The sequence below is a fragment of the Perca flavescens genome, chromosome 4, assembly GCF_004354835.1.
Source record: "Perca flavescens isolate YP-PL-M2 chromosome 4, PFLA_1.0, whole genome shotgun sequence".
In the NCBI taxonomy this organism is placed as follows: Eukaryota; Metazoa; Chordata; class Actinopteri; order Perciformes; family Percidae; genus Perca; species Perca flavescens.
Window position 1 is genome coordinate 35,058,792 of NC_041334.1, and position 16,075 is coordinate 35,074,866.

The 16,075-nt window shown below is 40.1% G+C and overlaps 1 protein-coding gene across 1 annotated transcript in view; it reads left to right on the plus strand.

The window, feature by feature from the left end:
- LOC114553540 (caM kinase-like vesicle-associated protein) overlaps nucleotides 1-16,075 on the plus strand; it is a 50,135-nt gene that overhangs the window by 24,953 nt on the left and 9,107 nt on the right. The window lies entirely within an intron of this gene.

Sequence of the window (16,075 nt, forward strand, 5' to 3'; positions counted from 1 at the left end):
GTACAAGCGGCCGAAATGGGTTTCCTCAGGAGGGTGGCTGGCGTCTCCCTTAGAGATAGGGTGAGAAGCTCAGTCATCCGTGAGGAGCTCGGAGTAGAGCCGCTGCTCCTTTCGCGTCGAAGGAGCCAGTTGAGGTGGTTCGGGCATCTGGTAAGGATGCCCCCTGGGCGCCTCCCTAGGGAGGTGTTCCAGGCACGTCCAGCTGGGAGGAGGCCTCGGGGAAGACCCAGGACTAGGTGGAGGGATTATATCTCCAACCTGGCCTGGGAACGCCTCGGGATCTCCCAGTCGGAGCTGGTTAATGTTGCTCGGGAAAGGGAAGTTTGGGGTCCCCTGCTGGAGCTGCTCCCCCCGCGACCCGATACCGGATAAGCGGACGAAGATGGATGGAAGTTGAAACCTTGAAACCTATTATGGTTTATTTCTGTCACCAATACTTTGGCTTTTTTGCACAACGCAGTCTGTTTTCTCTTAACATTATCAGTAGAAATATAAATAATATCTGTGTGATTTTGCAAACGTCGAGAAGAACCAACGCCCCTTTAGCAACTGAACTTCTCTCTGTTAATAAGTGCAACGAGTTTGCATCTTTTTTCAGGGGTAAAGTTGATGAAGCCACAGAATTGACTTGTTTATAAATCATTAATGGGGCTGAATCAAAATATCTGTCTCAGCAATATGCACGCATGCTAGACCTCTCAGATCACTGGAGAAAAATCTGTTGGTAATACCAACCATTACAGTCCAGTACCAGTACTGTAACATGGGGAAGCAGCTTTTAGCTGCTATGCTGCTCAGCTCTGGAACCAACTTCCTGGTTGTATTAAAGGTGCTCCAACTGTGCAGCTTCAAATCTAGACTTAAACACAAACTGTTCAATGCCTTTTGTTCTTTTAGCTGATCAAATGCACTTTTCCTTTTTAACCTTTTATTTTAATATGTTCTTTTGTCTACTCACGCGTAAAGCACTTTGAATTGATGTGTATGATACACAACACTAACACCAACAGTCTCCATTGGACTAAAAATGACACAAAGGTACAGGAGTTTCGACAGCAGAGACATTTCTTGGGCTAAAAATAGAAATAGTGGCTGTATCCATGCAAATAGGAAAGTACACATATTTTCTTAGTACAGTGCAGTATATGGATTCACACTGTAATGCACACGTGCATTTGTCCATTCAGGCATGCACTCATTTCCATGCACTCACACACAATATTCTCCCTCAGGATGGATTGTCTGTAGTTGTTTCATCAAAACAAGCCAACATTTGTTTTCACACACTCCCTCCATAGGTAATGCACTTATGAGCCATCTTACCTGAAGAGTACACTGTGTATGTGTACTGTATATAGGCTTTCCATTTTACACTAAAGCACCCTCAGGCAGCCATATTGGAGGTCAACAGTGGCCATGCAGCCGTGGGTGGTATGCAATTCTCAACGTACAATTTGGCGTCTCAGCAGGGTTCAGCTGTCACAGGGATTTATTTTTCTGCTTCTGCTGAGTAACTGATTACTTAACTGCGTCTTAGCTATTTGCTCAATTTACTGGAACTGTTGCCATCAACATAAGTGCCAGTGTCTTGTTGTAAACATAATTACTTGCATTAGATTGTAGAAGCAAGTTATGATTCCTACTATTGGCTGCAATTGGGTACATTGTTAAATTAGCCTATACACCGTTAAATTAGTCTGTAAACTCAGAAAGCTAACCATCCATTACTGTGCTAACTCTCCTCAAGCTAAAACTACTGGATTTTGGATTCTGATCCTTCTGGCACTAACCTCAGTTGTACAATATGATCACATTATTATAAGAGTTTTATTTTTTAATTATAGCATTACTGAGTATAGCTGCATCTAAAACCGTTTTTAGGCATCTTCCATTATTACACAAAGCTCATTTACTCATGGACCACCATGACAGTGTATGGTTATTTTATAGTTGGGTACGGGACACAACTACAAAACCAATATCAAGTCAACCTTAATACTTTAGTAGTTAACCAGTGCATTGCTTCAAATTACACCATGGCTTTGGGGGAGCCCAATTTTTCGGGGGTGGGAGTTTACTAGCCTACACATGCACGTGCATACATGAATGTGCACTTCTATGTGCAGAAATATATAAATACATTTCAATTTATACAGAGAATATTTAGCCTGGGACGACAAAGAAACTGAAAATATATCCACCGTTGTAAAGTTTTTTTTAATCGCTCTCCGTATTGCGTTCAGTTGATAGACTGGTGCGGGATGGGCTAACTTGGCGCAGGGGCTTGAGGTGAGGCGAGGCAGTTCTTCTCTCTTCTACTAACAGAGTACAAATGTGACTTCTGATAATTTCAAAGTTGTCTAATTCACATGCTGTGTGTTCAGCTGGCTTGCTAACGTTAGCCACGGCAATGTGTACATTCAGGAATTACCCAGTTTTTTTTTTAAGTTAGAGGGTGTAAATGAGCAGCTGACGTCGGGAGCTATGTGCAGCTACCAGCAGCTAAGCTAACGTAGCTGCTGTATGATCAGTAATTCCTTCCAAACTGACTTCTTGATAAACCCCAATGTGTTTTTTTCAATTCCAATACAAAATATGACACGTGTTGGTTTGGCTGATTTGGGGTTGTTTGAAGGAACCATTGATGAATTAAGTGATGAGCACTAATGTGACACATTACTGTTGCTGCAGCGATTAATAAAGTAGGCTAATGTAATTACTTTTTCATTGTGTAATGTAGGCTAATTTATTACAGTTTTTAAATACCTTGCCTAGCGCTTTGGCTACATTGAACGCGTAACGTATGCCGACTGTTCGCGGAGCGTATGTGCCGCGGAATGTAAACTTAGCACGAAAAGTAAGGAAATTTGTGTTTGGTAGATTATTTCTCAGTGGTAACAATGCTATTGGCAATAAATCTTATACTGTTGGAAAGCCTGTTTAGTTCCATTTCAAATGGTGCCCCACTTGTAAGGAACATGCATTTGTGGGATGAGCAGCAGCGCTGAGTATGTGGGTTGCACCCATGAAATATTTGCCAAATCTTCTCTGCCATTGCCAAACAGGTTATTTTGCTGTTGCTATTGACACTTGTTTTGAGCTTCTGGTACCCCCAGATGCTGCCAATCAACCAGTGGCAATCCCATATCTCCACAGTCCGGGACCGAACTCTATCCTCCAGGATGACAACGCTCAGGGGCGAGGTTTATCAGAGACTACCTCCAGAATGTGGGAGTGGAGAGGATGTTATGGACTGCCAGCAGTCCTGACCTCAACCCCATTGAACACTTGTGGGATCAGCTTGGACGTGCTGTTTGTGCCAGAGTGACCAACACAACCACGTTGGCTGACTTGCAACAAATGCTGGTTGAAGAATAGGATGCCATCCCACAGCAGTGTGTGACCAGGCTGGTGACCAGCATGAGGAGGAGGTGCCAGGCTGGTGACCAGCATGAGGAGGAGGTGCCAGGCTGTCGTGGCTGTGTATGGTTCTTCCACACATTACTGAGGCTCCTGTTTGTGAAATGAATAAATTGTTCAATTGCCAATATGTCTTGTTTCTTCAAACTTCAATCATCCAATCCACCAAACACCAAACGAGTCAATGGCAGAATAAGCTGTTTGGCACTGGCAGAGAAGATTTGGCAAATTCTTTATGGGCGCAACTCACATACTCAGTGCTGCTGCTCATCCCACAAATACATGTTCCTTACAAAGGGGGCACCATTTCAAAGACAGGCTTTCCAACGGTATAAGATGTATTGCCAAAAACAATTGTTACCACAGAGAAATAATCTACCAAACACAAATGTCCTTACTTTTTTTGCTAAGTTTATCTTGTAACTGGCTACACCTGCAGTGCACACACAGTGAAGGATTGTGTGAGTCACAGCGAGACGCTGAGCTTTTCCTTTAGGATTGTTGTTGTTTCTTCAGTTTTTTGGAGCTGGCACAGCGCTGTGAAAACGTCAATGTACTGTCAGCTGTCATCAGAGGACGCATGTGAGGGAAACAGAAACTCTCAAAACCAAACTGCCAATACGTTCACTGATAGTCATCAAGTAATTTCTTGTATCTCGGTAGTTTAATTTAAAAGAAATATAGACACTTTAATTCAATTTTCAATTCAATTCAATTTTATTTATAGTATCAAATCATAACAAAAGTTATCTCGAGACACTTTACAGATAGAGTAGGTCTAGACCACACTCTATAAATTCCAAAAGCCCAACAATTACAGTAATTCCCTCAAGAGCAAGCATTAGCAGTGGCTATTGCGACAGTGGCAAGAAAAAACTCCCTTTTAGGAAGAAACCTCGGCAGACCCAGACTCTTGGTAGGCGGTGTCTGACGGGCCGGTTGGGGGCGTGATGAACAGTGGTGATAACAGTCACATTAGAAGTCACATTGACTTTGAAAGATCGAGATTGAAAATGATCCATTTCTGCGTAAAAGGCCCGCACACGGATCTCTGCGGAGCATACGCACCACTACGTGCTGCTCTTGTGTCCAGTGTGGCCAGTTTCATTGATTATGTTTGAAGCGTAGTGTTGGAACGTCCGCTCCACGTACATTAAGTGTGCAATGTAGCCAGCCGTTACACTGGTAATAACAAGCAAATTGCTGCACATTTATCTGAACAATTTAAGACTGTTTTCTCATCAAACATGGGCATTAATGGTTTTTTAACTTCCTGCTTTGTTCATTAATTTATTGGTTTATGTAGAGTTACTTATTTTTTAAATGTGTAAATGAGCATAAACATAAACAAAATAATTTAAATCATATGCCAAAAATCTTCATACAGTAGCATACATTAGGGCTGGGCAATATATCAATATTATATCGATATCGTGATATGAGACTAGATTTCATCTTAGATTTTGGATATTGTAATATCGTGATATGACAATATAAGTGTTGTCTTTTACTGTTTTTAAAGGCTGCATTACAGTAAAGTGATGTACGTTTCTGAACTTACCAGACTGTTCTAGCTGTTCTATTATTTGCCTTTACTCACTTAGATATTAAGTCCACATTACTGATGATTTTTTATTTAAAATCTAATTGTGAAGATATTTTGTTAAAGCACCAATTGTCAACCCTAGAATATCGCCGCAATATCGATATTGAAGTATTTAGTCAAGAATATCGTGATATCTGATTTTCTCCCTATCGCCCAGCCCTAGCATACATTTTAAGTGCAGGAAATGAAATCTCTCCCCCTGCCAAGTCAAGCCCGCTATTACCATTCGAGCAAGCAGCGTCAGCTTATCCTCTAGCTTGAATCTGTTTAATAATTGATGTTACAAAACCAAAGCATCTCATAGTCACAATGTCTTCATAACTTGCAGGTTAAATAAACAAAATGGAAACAAACAGTTCTTACAGTTCTGCTGGCATACTGCTCTGTAGGTTATCTGTGTTATACAGCCATTTCCTGTGTGGAACAAACATGTAAGATGATGGATTTTGGTGCTGACAGGATTAAAGAAGACACTAAAGAAAGATACAGTCATTAGGTACATAGTGAGCAATGGTATTCCAAATTTTAAAGTCACTTCTAGTCAGCTGATTCTGTCATTTTTGCCAATTACACTGAGCCATAAGAGACAAAAAGCAGCCACTGCCTGTTGCCATGCTGTTAGTCAATTCTGAGGCAATGCTTCCTCAGGTTGTAATGCTCACAGGCTCTGAGCAGCTGTTAGCTGGCTTATAATCACTTGAGTATAGTTGATAACAAAAAATCCTGTGTACTGTCCTTCCTAGTTAAGGCTGTGCCTTTTGTGTACCTGCTCTGGAGCAGAAAAATAATGGTATGGTGGGCAGCAGGTGTAGAAAGGCCAGTCTGCCAGTCCTGGGAGGGCGAGCGATATATCAACTAGTGGAACTGACGGTACAAGTATGTGTGACACAATCCTGCAGTCTCACCTCCTCTTTAGAAGCGGTTGTAAAAGGGGGCTGTGATTTTCCTTGTGTTTCTTGTAAAGAGCAAGGTTAAGCCTGTTGTGTAGTTGCTGTAAGTGATTCACCATAGAGGGTGAGAGAGTATTAGCACAGGAAGACAGGAGGGAAGAAAGCGAAGTGGAAAAGAGTGAAGGTTTTCTCAAGCTGACTGTGTGCTTTTTTTTTCATTCAGTGAAGAACACAGCAATAAATGTCAGATACAAACCCTTGTCTGGCAAACCAATGAGAGATGTAATAGATTCTTGAGAGATTCACTGTGCGTGAGGCTGAAGCAGACGTCGACAAGCAGTGCAGCGCACTGAACTGGGATTAGAGGATGGCCGAGGAGAGAAGGCTGGTATTTATTACAGCACTGCCAGAGCCGGCATGCTTCTGCTCCGAGCACAGTGTTAAGCAAGCGCCCCGGGACACAGCGATTCCTGCGTACAAGAAAGACACGAACCGCAGGCCCAGTGAGACACACTGTGAAAAAAGGAGACTGTCAGTGATGAATAATTAATTAAATTGTGTATGCACCCTCTTTTAAAAATCATTGCCACCATTCATATGCTGCATGCTGCTGATTGACTTTCCATCTCTTCATTTATTTCCTTACTGCTGTTGTCTTCCTGCTCATCTCCCCTCGTTATAGACCGTTCAGCTCCCCGCTCCTCTGCTGGCTCTGCAAAGGTTAAAACACCAAGCATAAAATGCTGCAATGCAACTTTAATTAGTGTGATAAAACTCCGTAAGACAGTGGATGCAAACCTTTATGTCAACATTTCCAAGAATCCATTACCCATTAAAGTCAAATGTAAAAAGACACAATTCTTGGAAGTTGTAGTAATGAGGCAGTGTGGTGATGTTGCAGAATGTTGTTTCTTCTTCCCCAGAGAAGTGTTTCCATGAATACATTGAATTGCCACTGAATTAATAAGTAAATAAATATAAATAAATAAACAACAGTAAATATCTTATGCTGTAAAATAATATACGTATAAAGTACTTTGATTTGGTCTTGTTGGGTGCCCATCTCTTCTAATTATACAGAAATATTCAGGGTATTCCGGTGCAGCTTTGGGACTGCCAGGGTCATGTACCGGCAGATTTAGATAAATTGCATAACATCAGTATTCCACCTTGAGTATGCCATTTATAGAGCAAATCTCAACACTAATGGATTCCCTTGGCCCTTGGATCAGACCTTCATCTATAAAAGTTCACTCAAAGTCAGACAGCTTTGACGTTAATGGGATTTTACGGTTACTATATAGAAAGCAATAACAATCATTAGCACATTCATAAATGTGCCTGTTGTTCTAGCCTCGGAGCATAATAGCTATAAGTGCAAAATTACATTATATATATCCAGACATGTATAAAGTACTAGAGACCCATACTTGAGTAAAAGTACAAGTGCTCTATTAAAAAAGGAACTTGAGTAGAAGTTGAAGTGCTCTTTAAGCACAACACTTAAGTGGAAGTACTAAAGTATTCAAAAATTTTTGTACTTAAGTATTGCAAGTAGTTCATTTTAAAATGTACCACTCAAGTACTGAAAGTAAAAGTATAAGTATTGTGTTATGTAGTTATTAAAGAAAGCAATCAAAAGTTTGAATATCATATTGTTTATATTATTTAGATTTTTTGTTGTATAGTTCTTTAAAAATAAAAAGGAAACTTGTTTTTGGGAAAATAAAACTACTCTGGGCTGAGTTTTTCTAGTAACCAACAAGACTCAGGATGCTGCAAATGGTATAATATGAAAATGGCTGGTGGATATAAGACAAAAAGTAATAATTTATGGAAAGAAACAAATTTGAACATATATGTCAGTGGCTTGTTGATCTTTACGTTGTTAGTTAATGTCCTATCCTGGCCTGGGACACACATTCATACGGTTTAATAAAGTACTTATTGGACTTTAACTTATCATTGCACTTACAATAACGAGCGTAGCTGTCCTCAATTTAGGTCATTCTGTTCGTGTTTGTGTGTGTGTGTTCGTGTGTGTGTGTGTGTGTGTGTGTGTGTGTGTGTGTGTGTGTGTGTGTGTGTGTGTGTGTGTGTGTGTGTGTGTGTGTGTGTGTGCGCGCACGTCAGTCGCGGGGGGAACTGAGCAGCCCCGTCCGCTGCAGAGAGCCGACAGGATTGAAACAGCAGCAGCTTTTCAGCGATTTTAGAGTGAAAAAACGTTACAGCGTACATTGATGTTAAAATTTATACAGGTTGGCAGGATGGTCGGAAATGTTTTGGACGGTCTTTCGCGGTACGTTTTCTTGGTAAATATGAGATGTTCGAGTCACACACGTCTCGTCTCCATAGCCGAAACAAGGAAATGAATTTGGCGACGTCCGTGTGTTACGTCATCCCGTTCTCACTCCCGCTTGGTGATTGGCTCTCAGAGTACGTTACTGGTACAAAGTCTGGCACGTGGGACTGCTGGGATTGGTTGAAGTCACGGGAAACTCCGGTTTTTGGTCAAAATTGCGGAAAAGTTGCGGTGATTGATCAAAATTGCGAGTCACACCAAATTCGCGGTGATTGGTTGTAACGAGTAACGATGCAGAACATAAAAAATGTATCGGAGTAAAAGTATTAAACTCAAATATGTACTGAAGTAAAAGTGGAAGCAGGAGAAAAAAATAATACTCGTATAGTACTAGTAGAGTACAGATACAGCCTTTTAGTACTTAAGTACAGTAGTGAAGTAGTTCTACTTCGTTACTTTACATCTCTGTGTATATCTAAATGAATTAGATGGTCGGTTTTAATTGTATGGGCATCACTGCTGGGCTGCCTCCATGTTATTTAAAAAGGACTTTGGACTGTGGCTTCGCTACACTCACACACACACACTTCCCACCTTGATGTGTGTGTTGATGTAAAGAGGATTTTTTTCAACAATGAAGGTTAATACCTGCCTTTAAAACGCCATGTTCATACCTGCAGCTTAAATCTCTCCTTTTGCAAACCTGATATGTGAAATAAAATCAAGTCATCATACAACATTCATGTCCACATTTGTGTCTAAAGTGCTATTCAAATCACATCTCTGAAATTGCAGCACGATCTGACCAGAAAATGTCATTGGCAGTCCTCCATGTATCTACAATTTGAAATGAATCTTACAAAATCAGATTTCAAAGCACAGGTGGAAGCTGTCTGAACAAAGTGTCAGTTCTCCAATCACAGTTGGAATCAAAATCAGATTGCAGAGCCTGGTTAAAGTGTTTAGATTGAATATCCTGGTGCATTAGAAAGCTTACTAAAACTTAAAGTGTAGCTGCCCGTGTATTATTTTAAAGCTCTGTTAATTGACACTAGTTTCCTTTCCGCATTGCCTTAGTTAAGGGCTTTTAAGTCAAGACAGATCTGATGTGCGGAAGGCCAACAATAACTTATTTTTCTAGTTTTCTATCATCCTCCAGTTTATGTTTGCTTCGACTTTAATACGCATAGTTTCCTTGCGCCAAGATAGCATGAAGCAACCTATTTGAGCATCTTTCTCGCACTGATCTCTCTTAAGACCTAGACAGAATCTGTCGCCATGCCCATCTGTGCTGACCTTATCTCCTCCTTTCAGCTGAAGACAAAGTACTATCGCAGTCTCTCGGGCAATTCCAGGGGATCAGCAGGGATGAAAGAAAATGAATGTCAAGGATGTTTATTTCCTAATAGCTGGCGAGTCTGTCCTTGTGGGTCTGAGGCTTCAACCAATCCCCAGAATCTCCAGAAGAGAGGGGAAAACTGAGCGAGAGAGAGAGAGAGAGCGAGAGAGAGAGAGAGATGGTATTTTAGATGGCTGAGATGAGGCTTGTCAAAACAAAATTACTAGTTTTTCAAAACACAGAGTAAAGTCGTCTCAGGGGAATCAACACAAAACTGGACTGTGAGAAAATGCTCACTTCAAAATTAAAGTTGAACGTTTTTTACCAATCATTACACACACTTTTATATTTTTGTAACAGGTTTTATTTGATCATAGCTTTTATCTAGCTCAGGTGAATGTAGTCAATGGAAAATATATACTTTGTACATAACTGAGGCTCAGCACTGCTTAGGTTTACTTCAGTTAATTTGTAATGGCCTGCAGTCAGCACTGCAAGTGTGATGCATTGGGTCTGATCTTCACCGTGCATCCTCATTTAGTAGCTGCCGAGCCAAAGGGGGAGCATGGGGGAAGGGGTGAAAGACGGACAGAGACAGAGTCAAAGAGTAAATGAAAGAACGAAAGGAAAGGAACCACTTCTCCATCTCTGAGGAATTTCATGGTGGGATTAGTGAAACGACTGCTCACTCACATACGTAAAGGCTTACCATACCAAACAGATACAAGCCATTTCCCCAAGGCGTAGCCCGACATCATACCACAGCAGCAGGTGAAATAATCCCCCATACTGCTGCGTTTCAAAGTCTTGACACAGTGCACGTAAGTGCAGCATTTAGCCTGATCCTAAGCTTCGCCCAGACACGCGCTACAAGAGTTCCTCATCGATTTCAACAGACACAACAAAAAACGAATTTGCTCGACTGCTCGCCTGGCTGGAGGAGGTGCTGCGCTTGCCTAATAAGCCCAAAATATTTATCACTATCCATCTTCCATCCTGTAAATCTTCCCTGCATCTGCAAAAAAAAAATCTGTGGTGATATAGCATTGTCCAAGCTGGCAGACCCAGGTCACACACTGGGCCATAAAGCATCACACGCCATCGATTGGTGCTCTCAAAGGGCAGATAACAGTCAGAAAATGGGGTGATAATGCTTGAATGTTGCTGATGGTGGGCAGTCCAAATAGACCCATTATGCAGCTTCTGTTATATGATACCGCCGCCTGCTCTTTCCACTTGAAAGCTTCACAAATTCTTCATCCATTAGAGGAAGTCACACTTTTTAAAATGGGAGTGGCTGTCAGAGATACTTTATCTCTTTGATAATCTGGTTTTGGATCTCTGTGAATGTTCAAGTCCCTACAGTCTACCTTATATTTTACAGTTTCATCGTGAACCTGTAAAATAAAGGTCTCCACTGAGTGTGCTTAGAAAGCTTTTCCAAAACCACAACGGCTTTGTTTATCAGAATGATGTCTTCATTAGATGTATTCGATTTCCTCATCATCAGCATCGCTCTTTCACTCTCTTTTTCTCTAATCTATTTTCCCTCTCCACAATGGAACAACTCTCTTGTGGACTTGCTGAATATAAATGTTTTCTAGCGTAATATAGATTTTCCCTACATGCTACTTAATGCCTTTCTTCTATAAGACTTACTCAGAATTACTTCCATTTAAGCCACTGGTCTTGCAGAATCTTTCTTTCTTCTTTGCAGCATAACTTTACTGAACCAAAGCATTTACCAGTGTTTACAGTTTTTTTGGATTGCTTACACACTAAAATTAAAAGTAGTACACTATTAGCAAAACCTTACACTCAAGAAGCAATACATCAGCCCATATTTGCACAACTATAAGCACATTGTCTACCTCACACTCTACAAACAGTGATTTGCAAAACACTAAACACACTTAACATACATTACACACAAAAATCTATCATGAAGTCACTTCCTTGCAATACCAAAGCACTGACAAATTACCAAATTACCGCACCTTCCAACTAATTGGTTCAACACAGTCATCAGGTGTGCAAACACTTGTTTGCCTAATTGTAGACACACCAATCAGGTGTATAAGCACTATAAAAAGCAGCATGTGAGTAATCGGTCTTCAAGCACAATGGAAAGAGTCAGAGAAAGAGTAAGACGAGGAGAACGAGGAGAACGAGGAGGAGGACAAGGAGGAGGAAGAAGGGGAGGAAGAAAGGGAGGAAGAAGGGGAGGAAGAGGAATCAACAGAGGAGGAATCAACAGAGGAAGAGGAAGAGATGGAGGCCATGCTGGAGGTAGAGGTAGAGGTAGAGGAAGAGGAAGAGGAAGACAAGAAGGTGCTCAAAGAGGACCGAATCTGACAAATGAGATCCGCGCAACACTGGTTGACCACGTTGTCAACCACGGCCTGATGCTGAGGGAGGCTGGACTGCGAGTACAGCCAAATCTAAGCCGATACACAGTGGCAAGTGTGATAAGAACATTTCGACTGGAAAATAGGTATTGTAAAAATATCATCATATCAAACACATCTGCACGGTTTCAGTAACTGCTTACAGTACTGTATTCTATGCACTATCAGCACTTCTGTTACCTTTTCCTGTGAAATTACTGTACTATTGTATACTGGTTTTTTTTCTACATAGGATTGAGGGTCAGGAACGAAAGGAAGGGGGAAGGCCTCCTATGTTCACAGAACAGCAAGAGAGGGAGATAGTAAACGTGGTTTTGGCCAACAGTGCTATAACACTCAATCAGCTCCAAACTAACATTGTCAATGACCACGCCAGTTTCAACGATATCCATCAGGTCTCAACATCAACACTGGCACGCATCCTCAAAAAAAAACATATTCAAATGAAGCAAATTTATCGAGTGCCTTTCGAGCGCAATTCCGGGTGAAACGACTGCGGCATGATTATGCAGAGGTATGTATTCACTTTAGCAGTGTGATCTTGCATACTGTCTCATAATCTTTTGCTGTACTGTAATATGTATACTACATCTACACTGAACTACACAATTTTGCCTGACACTGTTCTTCAGAGAGTTTTACGAATGGATGGAGAGGAGATCCAGCATGAGTTTATTTACGTAGATGATGCTGGGTTCAACCTGACGAGAACACAAAGGAGGGGAAGAAACATCATTGGCCACAGGGCTATAGTCGATGTCCCAGGGCAACGTGGGGGTAATATCACACTCTGTGCAGCCATTACACAGAATGGGGTCCTCCACCGCCATGCCCATATGGGCCCTTACAACACAGCACTCATACTTACATTCTTGGACCAATTGCACAACATAACTGCAGCAAATCAAATCGATCATATGCAATACATTGTTGTCTGGGACAATGTGTCTTTCCACCGCTCTGCTCTGGTTCAGAACTGGTTTCAGCAACATCCACATTTCACCGTCCTATATCTTCCACCATACTCTCCATTCCTCAACCCTATAGAAGAGTTTTTCTCGGCATGGCGGTGGAAGGTATATGATCTCCGTCTCCAGGCTGAGGTAGCCCTCATCCAAGCCATGGAGGAGGCCTGTGACCAGATGGAGGCAGCAGCAATGCAAGGATGGATTCGTCATTCAAGACGTTTCTTGACCACATTGCCTGCGATGTTGATGAAATTCTCTGGACAGATCCAGCTAGGCGAAGAGACAATGTCTAGTTTTGTTGTGTTTGTTTTTTTTACAGTAAACTTACAGTACAATATGTAAAGTGACATTTTGTTACAGTATTATGAATCTCCATGTCAACATTTTGGGCGTGTTGAGAAATGAGTTTCTTCAGTCTGCAACATTGGTCTTGTGTAGTGTTTGGTGAATTGACATTATATTTGTACTTTGTTGATGGTAGCCTACTCTAATCATAGGGAAGTAGAAGTGCTAAAAGTGTTTTAGGTTTATCACAGAAGAGTGTAACTCGTGCAAACAGAGTATAGTAATGTGAAACGTGTGTGTTTCATATGGTAACAAAGTGTGGTTTTTAAACAAAAGTGTATAGTTTTTACAAGAGTGTTTAATTATGCAAAGGATCTGTAGTGTTTTGCTAATTGGGTGTGTGGTTGTGCTAATTGTGTGTAGTGTTTTGAAAACACGGGCCCTGTTTTGAAAATTGTGCTTAAGCAATCCAAAAAAACTGTAATGTAGAAGAGGAAAAATGGATTTGTCCTATGTGTTGTTTGAATGATATAGAAAATGAGTTCCATTTTGTTTTCTATTGTCCTTTTTATTGTGAACACGTGATTTTTTGTTTTGTAGGATAAAAGCAGATATTGATTTGATAAATATGGATGATGCTCAAAGACTGAGATGGCTGTTCACATATGAAACATGAAGCTAATTATCTAGATAAAGCTTGGGAGAAGAGGAAAAAAGCTCTTTATCGAGATGAATTGTAGATGAGAATTTGTTGTTTGTGTGTGGTATGTGTGTACGTATATATACATATGTGTATGTGTATATGTCTGTATATGTATATATTTGTATTCATGTATTTCTCCGAATGATTTGTATATGCGACAGGAAGATGTTTGTTAAATAAGTAAATTTGTGGTGTCTTGTAATCCCATGTGGGATGGGCCAAAATGTTTGGCATGACACAGAAATAAAACATAACTAACTATCTAACTAACTTTACACATGGGCTTACATTTCATCTAACAGATGGGTGGGACGATAAACATTACGGGCCCTATCTTGCACCCGGCGCAGCGCAGCATAAAGCCTGACGCAAGTGTTTTTGCTATTTTAAGACCGTCCAGCACACATGTCGTTTAAATAGCGAATGCACCTGCATCATGCACCCATCTTTGCGCCCATGGGCGTTCTGGTCTTACAGGGAGGTGTGTTCCGGTGCATTCTTGGCAAATTGCTATCTTGAGGCAGCTGGAAGTGATTGCGCCATTGACCAACAAAAGTCAATAGCGCATTATTTCAGTGTAATTTTAACAGCTCAGTGCACAACCTCGTTCATTTACATCGGATTACAAGTCTGTTCATAGTAGTAGTAGTTTTTTTTAGTAGTAATTTATTTGAACATGCAAAAATAAAATATATATATATATATATATATATATATATATATATATATATATATATATATACACATACATACATACATACATATATAAAATTAAAATAACATATGACATATATGACATATATGTCCTTAATGATAAATAAGGACATACAAGCACAATTAATTCAATATAATAAGTAATTCAAATAAGAAATTCCCATGTTCAAAAAGGTCCTACCCCCTTTCTCTATTTTTATCCTTTAGTTAAATACAAAACAATTCAACACAATTCTTCTTTACATACACATACACCGTATATCTACCAACCTACAGCTCACATATACCCATGCATACACAGGCACAGATGCATACATACATGCATACACACACATTTACATTTTTTTTCCCCTCTCTTTCTTTTCCATCTATCTTCTTCCTTTCCGTCTATCTATAGTAAATCAAATAATAACACATCCATACTAGACTTAGTATATAGGTCCAGGAACCTAACAGTCAGTATACAATACTATCACCTTGAGTCCTTGTTGTATCCATTTAATATATTCATTTTAAATAATTCGTGGAGCAACAGTGAACAGATTGACTTTTTACACATAACTCTATACTTCTTATGTTGGCTGCTCTCATTTGCATGTGGACATCCATCACCTAGACCGCAGGTTGATCTTGTATGGCTCAGAAATAAATATTTTTTTATCCTTTATTTATTTTAAGAAATCTTGCAGCACAATCATTTTTCAGCACTGTCCTGCTTTACCTTCAAGCAGCTTCACATACAGAATATTCACACCAGTTCAAAATTAGTTGAAAAAAATTTGAAAATAGCTAAGCCAGCCACCATGAAATGCAATACTACGGGTAGGCAAGGCAAGGCAGCTTTAGTTGTATATCACATTTCAGCAACAGGGAAATTCAAAGTGCTTTACATAAAAACGATTAAAAATATTAAAAACAGATAAAATACGAGAATAAAAGTTACAGTGCAGTATAAGAACAATTATTTAAAGAAAGGCAACATCATAAAGATAGGTCAGCCTTGATTTAACAACTCTACTCCCCAACACTGCCCCACATCTAAAGTCTAATGCGTAGCTATTGAGCCTGCCTACATAGGTCGCCATATTTGTTTGGAGAGCACTTTTCAACCGTATTACTGTTCACGTGTTTTGCTTAGTACATGTCTTGGTCATACAAAAAAAGGGGTTAATTTAAAGGATTTTTTAAAATCAAAATTAATTTGAAAAAAAACATTGGCTGATATATTGTTATCAGATGTTCCAACTGAAAAACGTAAAGCATGTGGATGTTTCTTTTGAGCTATAGACAAGATTCTAGGTTTTAACCACACATGCACACTTCCATTGCACACGCGAACACACACGCACACACACACACACCCCAACTCCACCTAAGTTGACTATAAAACCTTTGATTCTTAGTAAAAAGAATGTGCAGTAAAGTTGCAAAAGCTGGTTT